This window comes from Rosa chinensis, unplaced genomic scaffold, assembly GCF_002994745.2.
Source record: "Rosa chinensis cultivar Old Blush unplaced genomic scaffold, RchiOBHm-V2 RchiOBHmChr0c22, whole genome shotgun sequence".
Taxonomy (NCBI): domain Eukaryota; kingdom Viridiplantae; phylum Streptophyta; class Magnoliopsida; order Rosales; family Rosaceae; genus Rosa; species Rosa chinensis.
Window position 1 is genome coordinate 35,115 of NW_020126835.1, and position 27,054 is coordinate 62,168.

At 37.2% G+C, this 27,054-nt stretch overlaps 1 long non-coding RNA gene and 1 pseudogene across 1 annotated transcript; both read right to left on the reverse strand.

Annotated features, from left to right (window-relative positions):
- Positions 1 to 1,615: 1,615 nt before the first annotated feature.
- Positions 1,616 to 26,468, reverse strand: LOC112181307 (annotated as a pseudogene).
- Positions 16,234 to 18,182, reverse strand: LOC112181302. Its single transcript, XR_002928764.2, has 4 exons — positions 17,510 to 18,182; positions 16,577 to 16,653; positions 16,420 to 16,496; positions 16,234 to 16,330 (listed from the first exon to the last, which is right to left on the reverse strand). It is a non-coding gene; the product is annotated as an uncharacterized LOC112181302 (long non-coding RNA).
- Positions 26,469 to 27,054: the final 586 nt, after the last annotated feature.

Sequence of the window (27,054 nt, forward strand, 5' to 3'; positions counted from 1 at the left end):
AAGATGGTCGTGTCACAATCAAACTATATATAAGTTACAAGATGACCCAAAATCCCAAATGACTGTATTATTGGAATAATTAATTTGCAGTGCAGTATATTGTAATTTTTTTGTGTTTTTAAGAGTGTGTGTACTCTTTTCTTTCATAGGGTATCGTTCTCTCGGATTATACCTTATACATATGGTTTAATGAGACCACTTTTGATTAGTATTTAAGTGTTTCTAATGTTTTTTTTTTTCTAATTAGTGGATTCAGTTTTTCAATGGATCTCAAGCTGAATGAAATAACACGAAAGTTTGATCACGACTTTATTGGATTAATTCCGATCACTTGCTTGACCTTGCTCTAACCAAAATAAGTTGGACGTTTGTATGGAAGTATGTACAAATCAAAAGAAACATGTCTGGATATTGCAAAATGGGACTAGTAGGAAAAAAAAAAATCTAAATCACTGGTAACAATAAGTGATTGAATTTATTTACTTTCCATCAGTATCCTCCACTATTAGATTTAGATCTAACGCAGTTGAGTACAAATCATGAAATAACCGAGTAGGTGAACAAGATTGTACTGACGTATCCCTATAGTGCTCTTGCCTTGTACTCGGCCGTTTTGATATGAATCCGATCTTATGCTGGAGCTCCCAAACTCTTGAACAACCAATTTCAGTGGTAACGAGCAAGCACAGAGCCCAACCAACATTTACCACTCTAATGTAATATAGCCTGTGGTTTAGTAATGAATAAAGCGAAAGAAAGATCTCTATAATCTGGCTATAAATAGCTACATTGTCTGCTTTGTGGACTGAATGCTGAAAGTTACAAATACTAAAGCAAATGTACGAAATCAATAAATAGATTCATCATTGACCCAGCAAGCTCGGATGGGTAACTGTAGAAAACTCAGCAGATACTAACAAGGCTTGCTTACACAAGCAAATCTCAAATAGTTGGTGTGCATTTTTACTATTGAACTTCAAATCTGTTTCTGCCATCAGAATATAAGTTCTGCCACAGAAATGAACACAAAATTCAACAGAAACTTTTTCAATGAAACAATTTGTGCATCTTTACTGCGTTTCACCCCTAATTGAGCTTTGGGATTGATTAAGAAACACGAGAATATACATCTTCATGTCAAGGACTCAAACATATACCCGAGAATATACATCTTCGGCCAAGTTTGTCCATCCTAGTTTTTCTACTTAAATCTTCCGTATACAATAGTATTCAATCAATAATTGGAAACAATTAAATCTCCAAACATATTTAATAATTTTAATTAAACAATCAAACAAGCAGTATAGAAGCATATCATACAGAAGTCCATATATGACTCACGCATAAAGAAACAAGATCTGGCAGGTGCTATCACAGACTTTGAAGGTTTCATAGCCTTTAACATATACGATCACTATGTTATGATATGTAGTAATACAATACAGCAAGAGCCAATTGCACTTGACCTATATGAAACCTGTTATGAACTTATCTTCTTTGTATGTTTTGCATTTGATCAAACACATCAGAGGATGAACAACCATTCTCCTTTTTCCAAACTTTTGTTATATTTATAATAAATCAGAACTCATTTATGCAGATCAATAATTGTTATTTACAGAGTTGGTACCTTTTGTGAATCTTGTATAGTTTGCTTCAAGATCTCTACTACCTGATTCATTGTTGGCCGGTCTTTTGCATTCTTGTTTTGGCAGCTATCTGCCAGCTTGGCGATTACTGGTCTCTCAGGAGCGGATCTATTATCATGCTGAACTTTTTACGGTCTGCAGGGTACTGTCTAACCCAATAAAGATGGCCTGTTTCAACATACTCTGGGCAGCATATCCATGAGTCCCTACCACCCGATAACAAAAGCAATACAATATGAACCAGGGAAAATGTTAAATAGAAGCAAAGAATCAGAAAGGCGAATAATAACTAATACCAATTGTCCTCTCAAATCTCAATATTGCATTTAACAAGATTCTGCCAACTTCCAAATGAAGTTGACATTGATTTCTAAAGAACTTGGGTTAGTAATAAATAAGTCATCTATTATCCACTTACTGCTGTCGATACATGAGTACGGTCACCTTTGGCCCTTATCTAGCAAGCCCAAAGTCTGAGTGCTTCGGCTTAAGTCCTCATCTAAGAGCACATTGGAGGATTTGAATCTCGATATATCACTATTCAAACATGCAAAAAAAAGGTTCAACAAAGTACATAATGTTGTAAATATTATTATCTATGTGGATGTCCATGTAATACTCATTAGTTGTATACTTTGATGTAAACCCTACCTCTATATAAAGGAGGCTAATGAGACTGAATGATATACTTCTACTTCCTCCCTACTATCCTCTCCCTATCTTCTCCCTACTTTATAACACGTTATCAGCACGCTCTGCTATTATTTTTTGAAACTCTATGATGATCTACGAGTTTATGGTGCAACGTTGTTGCTATTAACTATAACTTTGATCTATGAGTTTATTCATGATCTATGTCATTTATGCATATCAGTTTATTTCTTAAGGTGCCATCGATTCCTGCTTTATTTCATGAGTTTATTTCATGATCCATGATATATGCTTTAATCTTATATATAATCATTACGGTGCCATCAATTCCTGCTTATATACTGATATACATGTTCTTTTTCTCATATATGAGTATAATTGCTGAAAGTTTTGGTTGATCAGCAAATAGAATCATACCCGTTTTCCTTTCTAACAATCTCAATTTTTTTTGTCATATCATGCCTCTCCTTTATTTTGGTTTTGCAACCAAAACCCACGTATTATCCATAAGGTGCAATAGAGGCATTAGTTTTTACTTGTCTATTTAATAGCATTTCTGGGGGTTTTTTTTGTCAGTATACACTCATAAGATTTTTTGTGTGTTTCCCTCAATTGTCGTTAGGCATCAATCCTGATTCGTCATATATTTCATGATTACAGTATTAGTATATGCCTTATGTTGTCATCTGCACATGTATTTATGAATTGATTAATATGAGAAGCATCTTGACGTGATGAGAGTGATGACCACTATCTATGTTGATTCAATTTATGGCAGGATCAATAATCCAAGGCGGATCAATATTTTTTTCATATCCAGGTTATACAATCCTACGATTATGTGCATAAGTATGCTCAAAGGTAAGGACTATGATATGATTTTATTGCTCATAGACGGATTCAATGACCATTGTAAATTCAATGCGATCAAAATATTTTCTTTATATGATTACACGAGGGCCTGAAGTTCCTAAAGTGGAAAATTGCGATATGAAGTCTCATAAATTTATACAATTACGAGGACCAGAAGATCCTTAGAGTTATATAATTGGGTATATGAACTCACATATTTTTTTATCCCCAATAATTATAAGAGGGCCGGAAGTTCCTCAAATGTTTGGGTATTGGGGTTCCCTCCTCCGCACGACAATGTGAATTTGAAGTTCAATTTTGAATGTAAAGCTAGAAGCTACATTCTCCACAAGATAAAATTATGTTCTTGTGTGATTAGAGGAAAAAAAAAAAAGTTATCATTTGTGAAGTGAAGCAGAACAGAAGTTTGTGTATTTTCTTCATTAATGGAACCAGAAGTTTCCACAATTATTTTATTGCATAGTTTATCTATTATTTTTCTTCCCTGCAATTTTCTATTTGTTATGTACTTTCATTACAGTACTTATCTTTTAAATTAATTTTTTTTGTTACTCATACGGACCAGCAGTCCTATACCTCGAACATATGAATTTTGAGTGTAATATTTTTGAACCAGAAGTTCAAATTTCATAGTAGAACCTGAAGTTCTAAAGTAAAACTCAAACCCGAAGCTTTGAGTATAAAATATAAAGGGTTAAATACTGTTTACTCCCTGAACTTTATGGGAAAAAACAGTTCAGTCCCTCCCTTTTAATTTCACACGTTTACTCCTCATCTCTCAATTTTAGACCAATAGGTCATTCCGTTACTCTCGTTCAAAAACTCGTTAATTGCTGACATGGCAATCCTTCCGCGTCAAAAGTCCATTATACCCTCACTTTTTTTTTTTTGGCCTTTTATCTCTTCTTCTTCTTTCTTCTTTCAGCTCTCTCTTCTCTAGAAACCTCTCCTCTGCACCTTCCCACTTCTTCTTCCTTATGTCTTTTTTAAGAGCTTTGTTATATGAGATGCCAAACTCAGAGCTGCCATCAAATGAATAGTAAGGATCTCCATCTGTAAAGCTTTGGTTCTTCACAGAATGATTCGACTCTCCTAAGAGAGACCCAGATTCTGCTGAGAGTCCAAGCTTCGTCAGAGGAACCACCGTCTCCGCCGTAGGGTTGCTTGACTAGGTCGTCGTACGCGACTGCCAATCCAGCCTTCGAAGCCTCCGAAGACCTCGAAATAGTCAAATCCGGAGCCGCGCACATCGAAGAACTCCTCATTGTCATCGTCGACGGCGGCTATGGGGACTTCGAGCACTGGAATCGAGAAGGCGCGAAGCCTGTTCCCCTCAGGCGGAGATTCGTTTTCTTCTTCATCTTCATCGGCTCTTGGTTGGGGCACCACTCGCCATCATCGTCTTCCTCGGCTTTGATTTCAGTTTCCTCTCCTCCAAATTTTATCTTAAATGGCCACCGTCTTCGAAGCCAATTCCACCGCCATATCCTCCGGAAACTCCACCTCCCTCCCTCTAGATCCTCCCAGGTCTACCCACATCGAGAAAGCTGCTTAATTTGATCGTTTGATCGAAGAAGATGAGGGTGGTCGAGATTCGTTCGAGGGGTTATTGATCCTTGTTCTGGATTGAATTGGAGAGATGGCGGAGGAACATTAACACAGGTTGGTCTGCTCATTCATTTTCCATTTCATTGTTTTGTGTTCGTCAATTTGTTACTGAGAATATTGATAATAAACTGAAATTTTACATATACGTGGAGCTTGTATATATATTTTTTCTCCGACTTGAATGGTTTGAATCGCATTTATACGTGTTTGTTAGATTTCTCAGAAAGAACCCAGCTTTGGTTTTGAATTCTTGATTCATTCATGTTGTTGAGACTTTTGTGATCGATAATGATCAATTTGAAGTTTCAACTTTTAAGGTAATGGAATCTTTGCTGTTTTGCATAAAAGCTAATACAAACTTATATGATTAGAAAGCTTATGGTACTTGATTAGTTAAAATTTACCGGAGCTTCTGCTTTGTCGGACACATACTACTCTTCCTGACTCTGGTTTTTCTAGGAGAGCCTGCAGTACTAGTGGAGGAGAAATTGGTTTGCAGAAGTGGAAATCAAAAGCGCTACTATTTGAAGCCAAAGTTTCTAGCTCTCTTGCTGAGGAAGAGAAGAAAGAAGAGAAGGGTGTGAGCCCCGGAAAGTTCTCGAGCTTAAATGAAATAGTTCGCTAATTGACTTATCGATTTCGATAAAAGTTAAGTACTCGGGAAAAATTTCAGAAATTTCGTGGGGTGAAATCCTCAATTTAGGAGGTGGATGGTAAAGTATACGGCACAGCGAGTTCGTGGAAATTTTCGGGAATTTTCCGGATACCGAGCTATTTTTAACTATTTTCTGAAGTTGAGGAATTTGAGAAATTAAATTAAGAAATTAGGAACAGATGGCGTGATCCTAGCCATCCACCGACTCCACCTCTTGATCCTAGCCTTTCATCCTTAATTGGATCAGTCTATATATCCATGTGTTCTGTGGAGAGCCAGAAGGATCGAGAGAGAGAGAGAATAGAACCAGAACCGGACGCCACCGACCCGAGAAAGAAACCCGGCCGGAACTCCGTCCTCCGGCCACCGCACGACGGCGCATACCCACCATTCCTTCGCCTCTGCATCGCCTACATCCCAGTAGCTTCTGATCGTCCATGCACGGAACGAGGAGGGAGATGTGGCGGTGAGTGCAGTGACTGCTCTGGCCAGTTTCTGCAAGTTTCCGGCCACCATTCAGGGCGCATTCGCTCTCTGGCACCTCTGGGTTTGTCTTCCACCTCGACTGCATCTATAGGCGAGGACTGACCTTGATTGAGGTTAAAGTCTGGAAATTTCGAGTTGGTGACGCCAGACCGTACTTCTTCACGAGTGAGCCTCGTCGAGTTTTCCAGAAACGTTGAGGATCAAAATAAGGTTAGTTGAGTTACTCTCGGCTTTGGTGTGTTGTGATTGTTGTGACGTTGTTGATGGGTTGTTGCTTTGGTGAAGTTGAAATTTCAGAAGCTGTGCATTGGTGGACATCGATTTGGCAGTGTGTTTTTAGCCGGGTTCCGGGAAAGGGAGCCTGGGTTTTTCACCTGCAATTTGTGCTATCGAAGGTAAATCGAAGTTCTGCACCTTTGGCACGTTTGGCATATTGGATGAACTGTGGTGTTTTTCCTAGTTTAATCGAGTTGTGCAGTTTTGGTAGTTTGTGAATTATGGATTAATTTGGAGTGAACTGATGGATCTGTTGGTATATTGAAATGGTTGTGTTGATGAGACTTAGATGATTGAGAAAAGTTTGGAAAAGATCAATTTCTAGTATTGGGTGTCCAGAGTAACTAGGTACATCCATATTGAGTCGAAATTATGTTGGAAAATATTGGGTGTCCTTAGTAATTCCGTCGAATTACTACGCGACACAATCGTTAAGTGAAGTCGAACTTATTCGTTGACGAGATTGGAAATTTATTATAATTTCCGTTGTATGAGCATTATATGAAATGGTAATAAGCAAAGAAAGGAAATAAGTAAAGGTTCGGTAATTTGGGTTAATTATCGAACAAGTCTCAGATGGTCAACGTGGTCAAACAATGGTTAAATGGTCAATCCTGGTCAAACCAGGAAAGGTTGGTTTGGACGATTTATTAATCGTCGTGATTTCATATACTTGTTCAATAAGATATTAACTATCGAAATGTCGGAATTTAGGATTCCAGTTACCGAGGAACGGAAGGTTCGCGACTCTTGGAGTACGTGAAGAAAGCATCGGAATCCAGGTAGGGATTCAGGACTCTCCTCGGTTAGTTATTTTCTTATATCTTGTGTTAAAATGATGCAAGATGGTAGTACGGTTTGGTTATGTTAAAATGCAATGCATACTAACCAATTGTGAGAGATGTGATGGCTTGAGAGCGAAAGGGCATTGACTTCCTTGGGTTCGATCCCCTAAACCTCCGGAGGGTTAGCTATACCGGTCGTCCGAGTATCTGCAATCACAGACTCGGTACGTGTGTGTAGCTAGGTAGTGGACGTTCTCGCTACGCTTACCTGGTGATAAATTAATTTGAGGTAAGGTCGTGTAGGGGTCTATGGGACCGGCCATCAGGTAACACTTGGATTGGCGCCGTATTATTTAAGCATCATGCATCAGTTTCACGTTGAAATATTAAAGTTTGTCGTTCATTTTCAAGTACTTGGTTTAAGCCTATTTTCATACTGGAGCTCCAAAATTTATTTATTGGTTTCATGCCTAGTCGAGTTAGAGTTCCTGTTGAGCAGCGAGGACGAAAGCTCACCCCTACAACAGTATGAATGCAGGTACTGTGCATTGGTGATGGGACAATAGCGGATGGAGCCGGGTGTGCATAACAAGTTCGGTAAACCCTTGTCTGGAGTTGTGTTAACTTATATTTCTCAAACTTCGTGCTTCGGAGCTTGTTGTTATCTAGCCCCAGGTTAAACTCAGTTGGATTCTCTTTCATTGAAATCCGTACCCCGTGTACGTCTTTATCCAAGTTCTGAACAACACAATAGTTGCTAGCAATTCAAGTTTTCACCTAAAAAAATATTTGTAGTTTCCGCTGTGTTTATACGAAAAGTTTACAAATAAAAGCCTAGCGGTCCTCTAGAATATGAATCGAGCTTTCGGTTTATATTTAGAGCCCCGCGGCACTGTGACGTGCCCAAGCTGGTGAGGTGCGGTTTGGGCGTTACAGAGGGGGAAAAAAGATGAAGAGAGAACTGGAAGATTGGGCAATCTGATTTTCTGAGGAAGATTGGGAAACAGAAAGATGGAGAGAGAGCTGGAACAAGAAGAAGAGGTAAACAGTACCAAACAAAAAAAGGGTATGAGAGGGTATAATAGACATTTTATTGCGAAAGAGATGCCACGTCAGCCACTTAATGACAATTTAACGGGTAAGTTAACGGAATGGACCTATTGGTCAAAATTGAGAGATGAGGGAGTAAACGTGTGAAATTAAAAAGGGAGGGACTGAACTGTGTTTTCCCTGAAAGTTCAGGGAGTAAACAGTATTAACCCAAATATAAATTAGTTAAAGTGAACTTGAAACTTCACTTTAGTCACCTCGAGCCCGAAGTTTCGAGCATCAAATTTATTTGAACCCGAAGTTCAAATACGAATTTTAGAACTTGCAGTTCATAGAAAAAAAAATATTCGAACCTGAAGCTTCGATTACACATACAATTCATTCATAGTTTATATGACCTTATGTCAACTCAAACTAGAAGTTTCGAGTAAATTTTCATATGTCGATTGATACATTTTTCTTTATGCCTGCTTAAAGCATTCCACCTTAGAACCTGAAGTTCTAATTGTGCAAACTCGAGCCATAAGTTTCGAGTGGATATGTGGACAATTTATCGAAGAGTTTTAATCTCGGTCAACCCCAAACCTGAAGTTTTGAGGGATTTTATTGACACCAATTTAAAAGTAAGCAGATATTTGACCGTTGGTTTATGACGAATGAGTATGAATATACTCCAAATTTGTGATCGTGACTTTTGTAATTAAAAGAGATCATAACTGTAGTTCCTTGATCCTTAATTACATGAGGACCTGAAGCTCCTCAATGATCATACTAACTAGATGACCATCTAAAGTCCTTCACTCATAAGTCATGGTCATGAAGTTTAAACTCGACATTTCGAGTATATTATTTTGGCCAGAAGTTCAAAATGCATTTGATGTTAATCTACATCAAACAACAATACAATAATTAAACGTCATGTTTTACCTGTATAACACGGACCAGAAGCTTCGTGTATATCCTATGAGATCTACTGTTCAATTCTTACCAATTGATTTTTGTCATCTTCAAACTTATGTTTGAGTCACTTCTAGGCAATGCAATTTTATCCATGGTGTCCAGAAAACATTATTAAGGTTTATGCTTATGAGCTTAATATAACAATCATCTCAGATCTTACATATCTGATTGATGGCTCCAGAAGAGCACACATTATTGTCCCTTTGCATTCTATGCCTCCAATATTACTAGAGATGTGTAATCTCCCCGTCTCATAGATCTCATTGTATAGTAAGAAAGCCGATTGACATGGCTATACCATGAAATGCCACCAGAAGTGGATCATGGCAAGAGAAAATCAGGAGTCAATGTAAATATTGTCCTAACATCCACATATGTGAGGAAATTGTAAATTGGGTGTGTGTCACCTATGGTACACTATATGGTGGATGATTATCAAGCCACTTCGAAAGGGCACTGGTCAAATTAAATTGCATTGACTAGTAAGAACATTGAGATTCATCTCACATCTCTGATGTCTTTTGCTTACAATAAGCAAAGTTGAAAGCACTATTGTGTTATTCCTTAGATTTATTGTAACCTCTAAAGTCCCCATTGAAACTAATGTTTCTTAATCCGATTATCTAGGAACCTGATGTTCCTTAAGAGGTTGTTATAAATTGAAAAAAAAATTGAAACCTGAAGTTTCTTGGATCTCCAATTATATGAGGGCTTGAAGTCCCTCCTCTTTATGACTACACAAATTAATATATACGTGACAGTGAACTTGAGGTTCTTCACATAATAAAGTTACTCTTTTATTATGGATGTAGTCTTTAACTCGAAATTTTCGAGTATATCATTTTGGCCAGTAGTTCAAATGAAGTTGGTCCATTCCAATTATCAGTATTTCATAATTAATGTTTACTGAAGCTAAGGTAACAACCATATCAAGAGTTGTAGATCTTGATCTATGGCTCCAAATGAGCTACTATCATGTTACCGAATTTAAAATATTGTTGCATTATTTGCTTATTATATGGTTGGAGAAGACTTTATGCCATCGGATATATACTGTATTGAATTTTCTGCAGTAAATTAAGGCATATGATGTCATGAACCTGAAGTTCCTTGAACCAAATACACTATTTTGGCATGACCGGTTACTTCATCTTTGTCTACCATGTTGCATGGAATCACTTACAAGTTTGATGATTGCTAATCTTACTCACAAGCAAATTGTTTATTTACATATTTGCGAGTTGTCACTTTAATAAGACAATCCTCCTACAATGAGGGGAGAAATATTGTTCCTGAAGAACAATATGAATTGGTGTGAGATATTTATCCACCGTCTCATTTTGACTTTGAGAAATATCAAAACTAGTGAATTGATAAAAGAAAGTGACAAAATTATATGCTCAATGCAAAGGCATCTGCTTGGGTTAAAGTCCTTGAGACCAACCATATTAATACAAACAATGTAGACTCCATTTGATTTGTAGGATGCAAATGTATCCAATTGACATGGTTCTCCTGAAGAGAATGTCATTAAACAATATCACAGCTCCTAAGATGGCTACACATACAGAGGGTGTAAGTACGCCATTCGGAAATGATGTCTTAGTGATACAATAATAAATCAATATGGTTGATGCTAATGGACAAAACATTTTTGACCTAAAACTTGGTTTGGGTTCGCCACCAGCCAATGAACACCTTCACTCCAAAGAAAGTGATAGATTTTTGAATGCATCTTTTGAGCATGGTCATAATAAGACAGTCTTCCCGCCGTTAGGGGAGGAAAGACTACTGTCATTTGAATAACGGCGTGAATTTGTGTGGATTGTATCCACCAGGTCTAAAGTTTTAAATTCCCAAAACAGGGAAGATTATACAAGCCCTATAATGCTCTATATGAGATTATAAGTAAAAAGATCCACATTCGCTACATAATTCATCTATGAGAGATGATTGTCCTAGAAGCGACAATGTATGCCCCAGAAGTGGCATGGGTACCCAATATCAATAAGCTTATTATAGCTAATGCATGCATATAGAATGTGTGGGATCTATGATTGTTGATCATCGATGATAATTTACATTTGGTAGCTACCAAAATCTTTAAGGGCTGTATGGACGCTATACCACGTTTCACCATAAATGTCGACAAAGTATATTATTGGCCAAATTGGAAAGAGGCAATTCCAATGAAATTCAATATTTGAAACGTGATGAAATACTTGGACCTCTAACCCTACAAGTTACAAAAGGGTATTTATCAAAAGTGAAGATAAATCACTATGACACAATGTCTATTTATAGAGACATGAGATTATGAATATCTTCCCTTCTATGAATGACAATTTTCTATAAATACAGTGTTACATATAGCTGTTATATTGACGAGAGATTTATGACACTTTGTCATCGTATATTGTGAAGACACATTGCTAAAAGCAAAATCTCAAAAGCAAAGTGTCATAATAAGTGTATTTCTTATCAAATCCTCAAGGGATTCAAATACATGAATGATTCAAATGCAAGTCCATGAAAGGTTGAAAGAGTCTGAAGCTCACTCATGGAATCAAAGAGTCTAAAGCTAGCTCATATGTACTCATTTCGTTCTAGTCAACGAGATCTAAATTGCCTTAATGAGTACAATGACGAGACTACTATCAAATTCGAATTATGATTATAATGTTGCAGCATATTCTAACTTTCGCAAAGTTATGAATTATTTAGAGCTCTTGAAGAGCTTATATGAGACATATCAATACACAAAGATATTGATGTGTATGGCTAGGCATGCCATAATGATTTTCAATGTTTTAAGCTATACAAAGTTAAATGTATCAATTTCTTTATATTGTTTAGCTATTACTTAGTGAATAAATTTGAGCATATGAGATTGTTTCTAACCTTATTATATGAGGTAAGACTTATTGAAAATCGTCTAGCTTTGTTAGTATTGGTTAAACTTTGCAGGTATGAAAATTTGTGATGAGCCCCTATATGCAAAGCACACGTGGTCTCACTTCGGTGATAGACACGTCAAACTACTATACATGGTACATGTAGCTTATCGCATATATAAATGAGGCTTGCAACAATCAGGGGGAGATTCTCATCAGGGGGAGCATCCAGAAGCATGTTACCTAGGACATATGCGCGTTGTGCTCTTTTTGTCCTTCGACCAGGGTTATTTTTTGTCCCACTGGGTTTTTGTTACCTGGCAAGGTTTTTAACGAGGCAACAATAAGCGCGTCCAATACCATCATTCATTGGTGGACATCCAAGGGGGAGTGTTGTAAATATTATTATCTATGTGGATGTCCATGTAAATACTCATTAGTTGTATACTTTGATGTAAACCCTACCTCTATATAAAGGAGGCTAATGAGACTGAATGATATACTTCTACTTCCTCCCTACTATCCTCTCCCTATCTTCTCCCTACTTTATAACACATAAAAATTCTTGTCTTCAAACAAATAAAGAGCTACCATGCGAGGTAAGCCATTATCTGCCATCCTTAAATACACTCTTTAGCATTTGGATATTGATGGGCAGAAGCAAAAATAGAAGACAGCTTTTGTTTCAGGCTCACAAGCAGAGCTGAACCAAATCTATGATGTAGTATTATAACATTAACATTAAAGCACAGAAAGCATTTTTAAGTAGCGAGAATTTAAATTTTTCCCCTTAATTGACTTTCAGCTACAGCAATGGAAGAACAAGATCAGGGGACTAGTGTGTTGAAGTAAACAGTGGGTACCTATTAACGCGCAGAAATTACACAACGATAATTTAGTTCATGCTTCTTTATATTACTCCCAAGTTTTATGTCCAATTTTGATTTGTACTAGACAGCAAAGAAGAGTGCATTGTCATTTGAAGGTTTTGAACTCAAGAACTCTTATACTATGTGACACAACCACAGGGTCCCAACAGCTAAAGCTTTTAGAGAACAGAATACATCAAGATTATGGACAGTTACTGAAGTGACAGTGTCCAACAATGTATGTAACTGAAGGCAATTATTTTTTAAGCAGATACAATTTAAGTTCCAAAACCAGAGATGCCACTATAAATGCAGCAAACAAGTAAAAGATGTATGACGTAATAAGTAGTTGCTGCATTCCTAGTCCTACTTCTAATACTTCACTAGCTTAAGCAGGTCATTATATTGATTTGCTATTCCATTGGTCAAATTCACATAGATGAGTCACATGTTCACATGATATAGTAGTTCTACATTCCAAACAAACTCAAAGGAAATGCATGGTCACACATAGGTCAAATAAATGAAAACTATATTCACCTGGACTTCCAGTCCCTCGTGTAGATAAGCCAATCTGAGCTTGAGCAGCACCAAACATTATTTGTAACCTCGTGATCCAAGGAAGAGGGTTCAAAACCCTGTTGAAAAGATGATCTTCTAAGCTCCTATTAGGCATATATTCACATACCAACAGCCGTTGGATCCTCTTTCTCCATCTATAGAGCAATATCCTAGAAGCTTTGCTAGATTTGGGTGATTTAACACACCAAGAAATTGAACCTCTGCAAGCCATTCTTTATGACCCTAAATGAAAAGTTGAAAACAGCAACGAACCATAAGCTTGACAACTAAATAGATAAAATGATAGAGAGGCACAAAATGTCACAATGTCTCCAAAATGGGCGTTTAAAAAAGGATAACTTTGAACTTAGAGTTCAGTTGAATGTGCGAGTCATTCTCAACTGTTTAAAAGAGTAATGAGATGTATCCTTTACACAGGCCAATATCATCTCAAGGGCTTAATCATTACTTTTATCCATCCACAAAATTTGACGATCTGTTCCAATTCAAGTTCTTGAGAGAAAAAATCTCTTTGTTTAGTAACAGGTAAGAGCATTGTCAGACAAAAGAACGCTGCATGATATGTTTTCCAGCTGAGAGAAACAAGTCTATTTACCATTAACTTTAGGAATGCTTTTGAAACACTACATGAATCCATTTGCCTAATTCTATTCACTTTCCTTTTGGTTCTTGCTAACACAACAAATAATGATATTCTCTCCACATGTATATAAAATCCCAGACCCAATAAATCTACTAAAAAGAACACATGTACTAATCATTTAAAAACCATATGTTTATTAACAAATGCAGAACAGGGCCACTACTAGAAGTATAGTCAAAACATGAAGATATATATAGAGATATATATATATATATATATATATATATATAATTCTTTAGGAATAATTCAAACCCAAAAATAACAAGGTAATATAATTCACTATCTAATAATAACAACTCTTTCGGATCAGATTATAAGACCATTCAATGCTACCATCACAATCATTCAACATCCAAGACTAAGAAAACCAATCAGCCAAGCAGTAATGGAGAAAAACCAAGTGGAATAAAACAGACAGAAAAAATGGAAAAATTAACCAAACAGTTAAAGTTCCTCAATGGAATGAAACTATGAAAGACTGTCAGAGTGCAACTCCACTGGCACCGGCCTTTTTGTCCGTTTTATCAAAGAGAAGAATGTCCAGGAAGAAAAGGAAACTGTTCTTGTGTAGAAAATTTGTTTTAAGTGCATCTTTATGTACAAACTGAGTATCCGAGTATATAGTTAATTACTATTATATAGTGGGAAAAAAACAAAGGGAAAGAGTGAGGGATAAAAGGAGTAATTAATTATAAGCAAGGCATACTTGGCATCAGATGCTGAGGCTTAAGATGATTAAACTATTCCCTGTATATTTCTTCATTACTTGAATGGTCAGTTGATGTTCATTCAAACCAAGTTGTCATCTAGTTTAGGGGATGTTCAGACAACTCTTGAGAATAGATGTCAACCTAGTCCAGTGTGTCAAGTAATATGCGTTCATGCTCCTTAGTGAAAGCATCTACAACTTCCAATATATCAGCTCTAATTTCTATTTTCTTTGCTTATTGTTTCAATATAGCTACCCTGCGGGAAATGGAAGACTCATACTAACCCTTTCTGATATACTTAATGTTGGAAACAAACAATATCATGTCTACATATGTGAAAGAAAAAAAAAAAAGAGGGTGCAGGCAGGTGGAGTTTAGAGATGTATAAATATTTTGCAGCTCATAGAAATGCACAAAAACTAAAGATCTATATCAAACTGGTTTCTTTACTTCACTTATCTCTTTCTTGAATTGAGTTTTAACAGCCACCAGTTCATCCCTGTTGAGCTCAAACCTCCCTAATTTCAAGACTTTAGAATGCTTCTTGTTTTTGCTGATGAACAAGAAACTAGTTCTTGTAGGAAAGTTCAATGTCCCTTCAAATTACCATCTTTACCATGAAGAAGAAAAAGGGCTTCATGCAAATATTAACGTAGCTTAATTTAACAAACTAATACCGTTTTGAGTGTTTTAGCAAATTAGTTGACAACTTCTGATAAAGCAACCAAAGTAAATGTCAAAAGGCCAAATCATCAACCACTTATTAGCCACTAGGTTTGCATATTTCTGTACAATAGAGTAGGTCAGAGCAGAAACATAACACTAGCCGTTCTGAAAAATAAAGATAACATTGCATGGAAAATCTGAGATAAATTTATTATTTCATCATCATGACAGGCAGAAGCGTTGGACTAATCATAAAATAATTGTCAGGAAGAATTCTAACTTCATAGTTTTAATTCCTCTGCATAAATAGAAATTTGAACTTTCCGGACCACTGCTAACACTGAAATCCCCCAAAGATGGGACTACTCAAGTCTCAAGATCCTGGTATCTCCAATTCTCCTGTGACAAAGAAAGTGAGAAAACTAATGGTATCAGAAACCTAGAATTTTATTATATTAGTATGGCAACCTAAAATTATCGGATGGTACAAGGATAGAATTTATATCACAATGACGGTGTACATGGCAAAAAGGAACAGCAAACCCCATGGATGAATGGTAAAGCTAATACTGTTCTAGTTCTTTTCTAATTCTGTTATGTTTATTCAACTATATTTTAGAGTCTTTCAAGTTAATAATAGTATAATACTAGCAGAGTAAAATTTATTGTTATGGACTTGCATAAGAGTTGGATATCAGTGCTTGCTTAAAACCACAACTTTACTCTTGTGTGCAAAGTATCCCTTTACCAGACTTTGTGTATTAGTATCGCCATTATGCCCTCCACCTACAAATTTGACCAGATATTTGATTAAATAGCCTATCAACAACAGAAACTGGAAATAAAACAAGATTGAAAGGGACAGCAGAGCAAGTACCTCATCCACATCAATGACCATTTCAATGCTTTGACAATTACTTCCAACTTCAGCTGGTGAGCTTTTCTTGGGTCCTTCTGCTTTTGGATAATATAACTGCACAATGAAGAAAGCATCATCATGAATTGAATCTTCAGAGAAATTATACTGTCAGAGGGCGGATTTATAGTTGCTTGGGAACTTACATCTTTTTTTCAACAATCTCTGATAGACCTGAAGTTCTAGCTTCTCTAGGACAAGATATACAGCAAACCTAAAGAACCTGATATATTTCAAATAAATTAGTATCTCATAGAGAATGCAGTACAATCTCCAGCTTTTCACAATGAAAGCAATTCATACCTGTCTTCATGCTCTTGAAAAGCATGCCGAAGAAGTCGGAGGTCGCCTCTTCTTAGAGCTTGCACAACTTTTCCATACTGCAAAAGCAAGGATGATCTCAACTAGAAGTCAAATGAATGAACGGAAACTATAGCATTATAAGTTTTGGGTCTGACTCTGTTCACTTCACATTCCACCCACCCAGCAATGCTAGTATGAACATTATTCAGGATATAGAATGTACCAGCACAACAAAAGTAGTTATTTTCGCTCCCTCCCTCCCCTATAATACACCCTTAAAGTCTATAATGCCAATGAACATATGCAGCAAGCACGTGTATGTACACCAGATTATGGATACATTCAGTTCATTTGAAAGGAGTGTTATTAAACCCATGTACACCAGATTATACATAGACATATATAAAGAGTATTTTGTCCTTGTCAGTTTCACTTACGTACACCAGCATGTAAGCGTGTGAATATTTTGTAAATTTGAAAGGAGTGTTAAACCCAGGGTCTGTCTAGGGTAGCTGTCGAAGCATGAGAAAATTAAGAGAAAGGACTAGAACTTGAGGATTAACATTTTACTGAATATATTTAAGCAGGAAAAACAGATGCAATAGTGCATGCAGAATAAGAAATACATCTTCCTCACCACCACACTGCTCTTCTAGCGCCCTCTTTATATCTTCTCTGGTTACCCTCTCATCATCAAATTTGTTCATGAGAAACACAAATCTTAATGGCATGGTAACAGAATAATGCTCAGCGATGATTAACAACCTAAGTTACCCACTTTGTGTCCTACATGCTTCTGAAACTTTCTGAATGAAAAACCACAACTAAGATTGATGTAGTAAAATCATGACAATCAAATTTAAGTTGTCCACAAATGCAAAAATTGTCTGCACATTTTAGCGGATGCATGACAGAAAAATAAGAACCAGATACCAATGATTGGAAAGCATCGGCCTGATAAAGGCCTAGTAATGTCCACCATGCACCCCACCGCTGTGTACCAATACACTGCAAACAACCGCCAAATGCCCAAGTACAATATGATCCTTTCTATTCCAGAATGGTAATAAGATTACAGAATTACAAAGAAGCAATCTCAACAAGTTTGTGAATCAAATCAATTACAGAAATTTCCTCCCCAGCCTTTAGTTATCAGTAAAACTCATAGTTGTCATATCATCCTATCTATTTCAGAATGGTAAGAAGATCAGCACATATATCTATGTGACCATAAATTGACTTGATTGTTCCTTAACTACAAAATACTTCTCTTTTTGAAGAAAGAAAAGGGTAATGTATGCACTGGCACTTACTAACTGAAATCAGCTAGTTTTCATTTTGGGGTGAACAACCAAAGAATTTCCAAACAGCAAAATCCAGTCATTGTAATATATAAGTCAAGATATTTATCCATCAATCATCTCAGATCAACTTTGGCACTCCAAAACAGATTAAGCATGCAACTACATTATCTAATTCATGCACAGCAACTATGAATAACAACTATGTCACAGCAGAAAGCTGTATCTTCAATGCAAGTCAGCATATAAAGGTTTTAAAGTTAATATCTGAACTCCTCAGGAACACACATTCTGCTGTCAAGGATAGGTAAGATGACCTGAAAACAGCCGAAGATGGCGAAGGAGTTTTCCAGTAAGGCCTTAAGACAATGTTTTCTCAAGCTTTAACAAATGAAGGGATTTCCACACTGCCCACCTGATGCCATCAACCTGCACCCAAAACCTGAATAAGTCACAATCTAAACAGAGATCCTACTTGATACATGAATCAAAATTCAACTTAAACAAGAATTCACATTGTGAATGACATTTCATGCAGCTATTTCAATTCACATTTAATTTCAAGTACGCGGAGAAGAGTGCCAAATATATAAAAGCAGTAAAAGACTAATTAACATGCACCAAATGGAGGGAGTAGAGCATCTACTGTCCAGGTTCAGACACCACATCATTCCCCCAAAAACTGATTCAAACTAATCTGTCAGCTATAAGAATACTATAATTCCAATTCATGTTGAGCCTATAATGCGACCTCAAAACTTAAACAACGAGGGAAAACACCATCTTGATGAGCAAAGTTTAACTGAATTACATCTTAGAGTTTAACTGAATTACATCTTAGAAATCAATGAAGAAAAACCAATTTCCAAATTATGCCGATCAAGTCAGTCAATGAAGCAACTCCATTGCTGTTTCCACGATTATACATATGTAGTTTCCAAAATCCTTTTGCTTCAACTATATATACTTCACTTTGCAGGTTGCATATCATCTTCATAATCATGTTTTTCAGTATAATGAGTGGTGGGTCTATGCATTCTGGTTTGGTTGGGCTTGTGTGCCTGGCCATTGCCTCTGCTATTTGTTGTTCAAATGTTGGAAGCTCTAACAACATCATGTGCTAGGAGAGTGAAGGCATGCTCTTCTCCAGTTCAAACAAGGCCTTGTGGATGACTCCAATGCTCTTGCCTCTTGGAAAGTGAGAAAGCTTGCTGCAAGTGGAGAGGAATAGCATGCAACAACCAAACAGGTCATGTCATCATTCTAGATCTCTCTTATAGTTATTACGATTCCACTAAATGGAGAGGTGAAATTAGTCCTTCACTACTTGAATTGCCATATCTAAATTACTTGGACCTCAGTTATAATGATTTTGGAGGAATGATCATTCTGAAGTTCATTGGTTCTTTGAGTCAATTGAAAGAGCTCAACTTGCAGATGCTAATTTCAGTGGACCTGTTCCTCCCAACTTGGAAACCTCTCTAATTTGCACACTCTTGATCTTTCCTCCAATGATTTTGAAGGAATGATGATTCCCAATTCATTGGCTCTCTGAGTCAATTGAAAAACTCAACTTGCAGATGCTAATTTCAGTGGACCTGTTCCTCCCCAACTTGGAAACCTCTCTAATTTGCACACTCTTGATCTTTCCTCCAATGATTTTGAAGGAATGATGATTCCCAAATTCATTGGCTCTCTGAGTCAATTGAAAGAACTCAATCTTGCAGATGCTAATTTCAGTGGACCTGTTCCTCCCCAACTTAGAAACCTCTCTAATTTGCACACTCTTGATCTTTCCTCCAATGATTTTGAAGGAAAGATGATTCCCAAATTCATTGGCTCTCTGAGTCATTGAAAGACTCAATCTTGCATATGCTAATTCAGTGGACCTGTTCCTCCCAACTTGGAAACCTCTCTAATTTGCACACTCTTGATCTTCCCTCCAATGATTTTGAAGGAATGATGATTCCCAATTCATTGGCTTTCTGAGTCAATTGAAAGAATCAAACTTGCAGAAGCTAATTTCAGTGGACTGTTCTCCCAACTTGAAAACCTCTCTAATTTGCACACTCTTGATCTTTCTCCAATGATTTTGAAGGAATGATGATTCCCAAATTCATTGGTTTCTGGGTCAATTGAAAGAACTCAAACTTGCAGAAGCTAATTTCAGTGGACCTGTTCCTCCCAACTTGGAAACTCTCTAATTTGCACACTCTTGATCTTACGGTAACCAAGTTGTTAGTTCAGAAATCTTGAGTGGTTATCTCATCTTTCTTCCTTGAGATACCTGACATGTCATGGCTGAATTTGTCTGAGGCTGTGAATTGGCCAGAATCTTTGAGCAAGCTCACTTACTGAGAGAGCTCGAGTTATCCGAGTGTAACCTTCCTGATGTCAATCCAGATCACTTGCTTTATTAATTCTTCCACCTCTTCAACTCCTTGACTCTCTTATACTCTCTGAATTCTTCAATATTTAATTGGATAGCCAATGTCAGCAGCAATTTGTCCATATTGATCTCTTCCAATCAACTTGAAGGTGGGATACAAAAGGCTTTCAAACTTATGCAGCTTAGAGTCGTTGACCAATTGTCTGAAACATTGAGGATCTGTTAAACCTTGTCTTGTGCTGGAACACTTGAGACTTGGCTTGGAGGGAACCAGTTTTGGGGATCGTTGCGGATTTCACACGTTTCTCAAGTTAAGAGGTTGTTCTTGGCGCTAATCAAGTAAATGGGTTGTACCGAGAGTGTCGGGCAACTCTCTAGCTTGAACATTATTCTTTCGGGAATTCTTTGAGTGGTGTCATACAGAGGTCCACTTTTTGAACTCTCTCGTTTAAGACTTTGGATATTTCTGGTAATCGTTTCTCTATCACTAGCTCTGATTGGAATCCACCATTTCAGCTTACTGGTGAGTTAGATATGTCTCTTGCAAGGTGGCCAGCTTTCCCAAGTGGATTCTAACGCAGACAATCTTTTTAGGCTTTCTCTCTCTAATGTGGATATCAGGTCATTACTCATAGTTTTGGGATTTTTTCTGGCTTGAGTGGTTAGATTCTCTATGAACCAAATCCATGGGAACTACCGATCTGTCATTGACAGTTTAAGTGAAGTTGGCTTGTTTCTAATCTATTTTATATCGCGTTGCCATCATTTCCTCCTATGCTCAGGTATTTGTATTCGCGCGCGAATAACAGTTTTTCAGGACCTTTGTCTTCCTTCTGTGCTCCAGGTATTTGGTATGTTGACATTTCTAAGAACCTATTGTCTGGGGAGCTTCCTAATTGTTGGATGCAATGTCAGAATTGCAACTGTTGAATTTGGGAAGAATAATTATTGGAAAATACCAAGCTGGTTAGGCATCTACAGTCAATTGGGATATTGCGTTTACATGATAACACTTTCAGGAGAATTGCCTTCTTTAGGAATCTACCCATTATTGATGGTTGACTCGGAACAATAAATTGTCGGGAAATACAACATGGATTGGCCAAGCCTACCAACTTGGTGATTCTACGCTTACGGTCAATGAGTTTATGGAATCATACCTTCTCCTGTGCAGTCTAGCTGCCTTATGTTTTGACTCTCTCACAACAATATTTAGGAGCTTGCCGCATTGCTTGAATAACATTACCGCTTTGGCTCATGATACTGGAGAGTAGAAGTTTTACTGTGGAACTTGTGTGGAAGGATAGAATTGAGTTTGGGGAAAATCTTGAGGTATGAGAAGCATTGACATTTCAAGCACTATTTGATTGGGGAATTCCGCTAGTATAGCAGTATGACAGAGTTGAAATTCTGACTTGTCTGGAAACAATTGACGGGAAAGCTTCCTGAAGACTTTGGTAACATGAGATGTTGGAATCTTTGATTGTCAAGAACCGGATATCTGGTCAAATTCCTACAAGTTTTGCGAGCTTAACTTTCTAGTGTCTTGGACTTGTCACACAACTTGTCAGGAAGAATTCATCAGGCACCAACTTCAGGCTTTATGCTTCTCAATATATGGGAATCGTGGATTTGTGGACACCGCTGACACAAAGTTGTCAGGAGAAGGACAGTTCAAGATGATGGAATCGCGAGAGGAACTGAAATTGATACAAGAAGGTTAGTGATGGTCTCATAAACCTTGGATTCTTTATTAGTGCAGTGCTGGGATTTGTCACTGGATTTTGGATGGTCTGCGGCAGTTTACAGTTAGACTTTTGGAGATATGCTTATTTCAGATTCCTGGACAATGCAAAGATTGGATTTATGTCAAACTGTTGTGTACAGGCAAAGTGCGGAGGACACTTCAAAGATAAATGGTAAACTAGCTACATAATCTTATTTTTTTCTAGTGTTTATATTTCTGGCTAGATATACTTAAAACTCTTCAATTTATAGTATAACAATTGTTTGGAAACCAAAAGATTTGTTGATGACCCTAATTTCCCAGAAGTGGACAATTCTGTTAACAATGAAAGCGTGGCCGTGGTCACCATTGTACCGATACTAACAGCCCCTCAGTGCAACCTAACTCTAGGTCTGCACGTGAAATTAATTAATCCAATTTCCACATTAGAAATTGGGACACAAGTCTCATATCGGAGACTTGGTCGATACAATCCAAGGCCACATTGGACACTTAGTATTTTGATGGCAATACAGGGAACCCAATTTGGGCTCATGATACGTGCCTACATGGAGACGCATTGGAGAAGGACCGCTTTGATACCATGTTAACAGCGACAAGCGTGGCGTGGTCACCATTGTACCGATACTGTCCACTTACCACAGTTAGGTGTTGGGTTTAATCACAAAGGCCTCGGTACAATTGGGTGAGATCACCCACTTATAAGTTATATTTTATTTGTCACTTTTCCAATGTGGGATCTTCCTCTCCAACAATTCAAGGCTTATGTTAAAGGTTTTCAGATGTGTTGCTTTCTCTTCGGCAGAAATAATATTATGCTTGTTTCTTTGAGATATGTGTATGAATAATGGATTGTATGTAGTATGAGCTGCTATAACTTTTGATTCATGCAACAAGACCTCTATTTAGCTTCCTAATCTTTCTGGCTGTAATTTAAACCTAGATTTCTCAATTGATTTCAAGTAATTAGCTGCAATTAATATTGTTCCATTCCAGAGCATTTCAATGTATCTATTCCAATCTAACTTGATCATGTTTGTGTTATTCAACTTGTTTTCCAGAAGTTTCATTTATGTCAATCTAACTTGATCACTATATAATCATCCATGTGTCTTGGTGTTTCAGCCTGAGTCCAGATGAGAATCCAACATTTCAATATTACGCATACATTCTTTTCTTTTCTTTTCCTTTCTTTTCTTTTTTATATTGGATTTAGAGCAGAGGAGCATCATTATCTTCATCTCTGCAATTTTTGGAATATCCGCTTCAGTGCCTAAAATATTGGAAAGTTTATTTAGCGCTCTGTGAATCAAATCCCGAGAAATTTCCAACCTATCATAAAAAAAAAACTGCACCCTGATTACATTCAATTGAAATCTAACAACTTACTACAACCATTTCCTCCAACAAAAGGAATGTGCTTCTCCAGCTCTCACATAATTACTTGACAGGCAAGGGTGCTAACAGCTTTGGTCACTTGAAGATGATGGCGTTTCTTGATTCTTCAAAAAAGCTATCCGGTAGAATCCTACAGATTTTCGAGCTTGAAATTTCTTAGTGCCTCGGACTTACATACAATAACTTGTCAGGAAGAATTCAACTTCAGAGATTTTTACTCTGCATCTATTGGGAATTTTTGACTTTGCAGACAAGTAACACTTAAGTCCCCAGATATGGGACTACTCAAGATCCTGTTATCTCTAGTGGCAATGGAAGTGAGAAAACTGATGGTATAGAAACCAAGGATTTTATTACGATAGTGCTTGCTTGGATTCTTCAGAGATTTGGGAGTCTGTGACACTTCACTGCTAAGTCTTCATGGGATGCGCCTATTTCAAATTCATGTATAGTACAAAGATAGGATTTATCTATATACTAGCAGATCATCATTTATTGTTTTGAACTTACATAATGTTTGTAGTGTGGTTTTTTTTCTTTAGAAAATGATCTTATAAGTTGCAGCCTACTGTTATGTGGAGGAAGGAATTAGTAGCCTACTCCAATGCAGTAACCAGGATATGGGAGCTTTTTCGATTTGAGATCTCTTTGCCTTCTGTTTCTTCGTTTGTAGCTGCATTTCGCTCTTTCTTTTTTTCCTTTTCACAATGCACAACTTCTAATGTAGATAACAAATATGAGAATGTGACAGGATATAACAATTTCGCTTAATTCTAAGACAAGCAACCAAAACGGATGTATATTGTACAGTAGTTTCTTCAAGGTTTATACATCACTACCAGCAACAAGAAAGTGCACATTGTAGCTCAAGAGATCATTTGACAGTGAGGTGGTGAATTATCAAAGCTTATAAAATCACTACCTTTCTAATGAGTGATCGATTCTTTTGTCATTCTTTTCACTCCTCTTTTTCTGCATTCTTTGCTCAACTTTCATAGCTCAATCTCAGGAAACAAAAGTAGAAATAATGACCTTCCAATTGTACTTGAACCCCTCAGTAGTACACCGAGTAGTGATCAACCACCCTATGTTGGACCAGAGCCCTAACTTCGATTATATGAAGGGTGTAAAAAAGAGGAGGCTAAAATATTTGAAGTCTGCAAATTGAAACTTTACAAACTTCCCATTTCCACTTATCCATCCATCTCAACCTGTTAAAAAATTTAAATAGAACAGTCACAACAGACACTATTAATAATGCTTTCGTTTGATCACAGGGTTCTCTCTTATATCACCTCAACTTGGGGTTCTTTCTACCCATTTAGACCCAGATGCCCCAAAATTGTTATTTACAGAGTTAGTACCCTTTTGTGAATCTGTATAGCTTGCTTCAAGATCTTACTACCTGATTCATTGTTGGCCGGTCTTTTGCATTCTGTTCAGGCAGCTATCTGCCAACTTGGCAATTTTCCGAGCTGCATTAATAGAATATTGGTCTCTCTGGAGTGGATCTATTATCATGCTAAACTTTTACTGTCTGCAGGTACTGTCTAACCAATAAGAAGCTTCTGCTCCGCTGTTGGCCGGTGTCTTTCTAAGACACGCCTCCCAGTGAGGATCTCATACAGCACACACCAAACTCCACAGTCACTATGGATGGAAGATGGCCTGTTTCAACATACTCTGGGCAGCATATCCATAAGTCCCTACCACTTGATAACAAAGCAAATACATATGAACCAGGGAAAATGTTAAATAGAAGCAAAGAATCAGAAAGGCGATAATAACTAATACCAATTTTCCTCTCAATATTGCAATTCAACAAGATTCTGCCACCTCCAAATGAAGTTGACATCGAGTTCTAAAGATCTTGGGCTAGTAGTAAATAAGTCATTTATTATATACTTACTGCTGTCGATACATGAGTACGGTCACCCTTTGGCCCTTCTCTAGCAAGCCCGAAGTCTGAGAGCTTCGGCTTAAAGTCCTCATCCAAGAGCACGTTGGAGGATTTGAAATCTTGATATATCACCTATTGGAACAATGCAACAACAAGGTTCAACAAAGTATATAAAACTCTTGTCTTCAAACAAATAAAGAGTTACCATGCGAGGTAGCCATTATCTACCATCCTGAAATACACTCTTCAGCATTTGGATATTGATGGCCAGAAGCAAAATAGAAGATGACTTGTTTCAAGCTCCCAAGCAGAGCTGAACAAATCTATGATGTAGTATTATAACATTACATTAAAGCACAGAAAGCCATTTTTAAGTAGCGAGAATTTAAATTTTTCCCTTAATTGACTTTCAGCTACAGCAATGGAAGAACAAGATCAGGGGACTAGCGTGTTGAAGTAAACAGGGGGCACCTATTACGCGCAGCAATTACAGAATGATAATTTAGTTCATGCTTCTTTATATTACTCCCAGTTTTATGTCCAAATTCAATTTGTACTAGACAGCAACAAGAGTGCAATGTCATTCGAAGGTTTTGAACTCAAGAACTCTTATGCCATGTGACACAACCACAGGGTCCCAACAGCTAAAGCTTTTACGAACAGAATACATCAAGATAATGGACAGTTACTGAGTGACAGTTTCCACCAATCTATGTAACTGAAGGCAATTATATTGTAGCAGATACAATTTAAGTTCCAAAACTAGAGATGCCACTATAAATGCAGCAAACAGTAAAAGATGGATAACGTAATACGTAGTCGATACATTCCAATCATTAGTCGTGGTTCTAATACTACACTATCTTAAGCAGGTCACACTGATTTGGTATTCCAATGGTCAAAATAACATATATGAGTCGCATGTTCACATGATATGGTAGTTCTACATTCCAAACAAACTGAAAGGAATACAGGGTCAAACATAGGTCAAATAAATGAAACTATATTCACCTGGACTTCCAGTCCCTCGTGTAAATAAGCCAATCCTTGAGCAGCACCAAGCATTATTTGTAACCTCGTGATCCAAGGAAGAGGGTTCAAAGCCCTGTTGAAAGATAATCCTCTAAGCTCCTATTAGGCATATATTCATATACCAATAGCCGGTAATTGGATCCCTCTTTCTCCATCTACAGAGCAATATCCTAGAAGCTTTACAAGATTTGGGTGATTTACCACCAAGAAATTGAACCTCTGCAAGCCATTCTTTATGACCCTATATGAAAACAGCAAAGAACCATAAGCTTGAAAACTAAATAGATAAAAATAATAGAGAGACACACAATGTCTCCAAAATGAGTGTTTAGGAAAGGATAACTTTGAACTCAGAGTTCAGTTGAATGTGCGGGTCTCTCTCAACTGTTTAAAAGAGTAATGAGATGTATCTTTTACACAGGCCAATATCATCTCAAGGGCTTAATCATTACTTTTATCCATTCTCAAATATAAAGTACTATTTCCACAAAATTTGACAATCTGTTCCAATTCAAGTTCTTGAGAGCAAAAATCTCTCTCTTTAGTAACTGGTAAGAGCATTGTCAGACGAAGAACGCTGCATAATATGTTTTCCAGCTGAGAGAAACAAGTCTATTTACCATTCACTTTAGGAATGGTTTTCAAACACTGCATGAAATCCATTTGCCTTATATTAGTATTCACTTTCCTTTTGGTTCTTGCTAACACTAC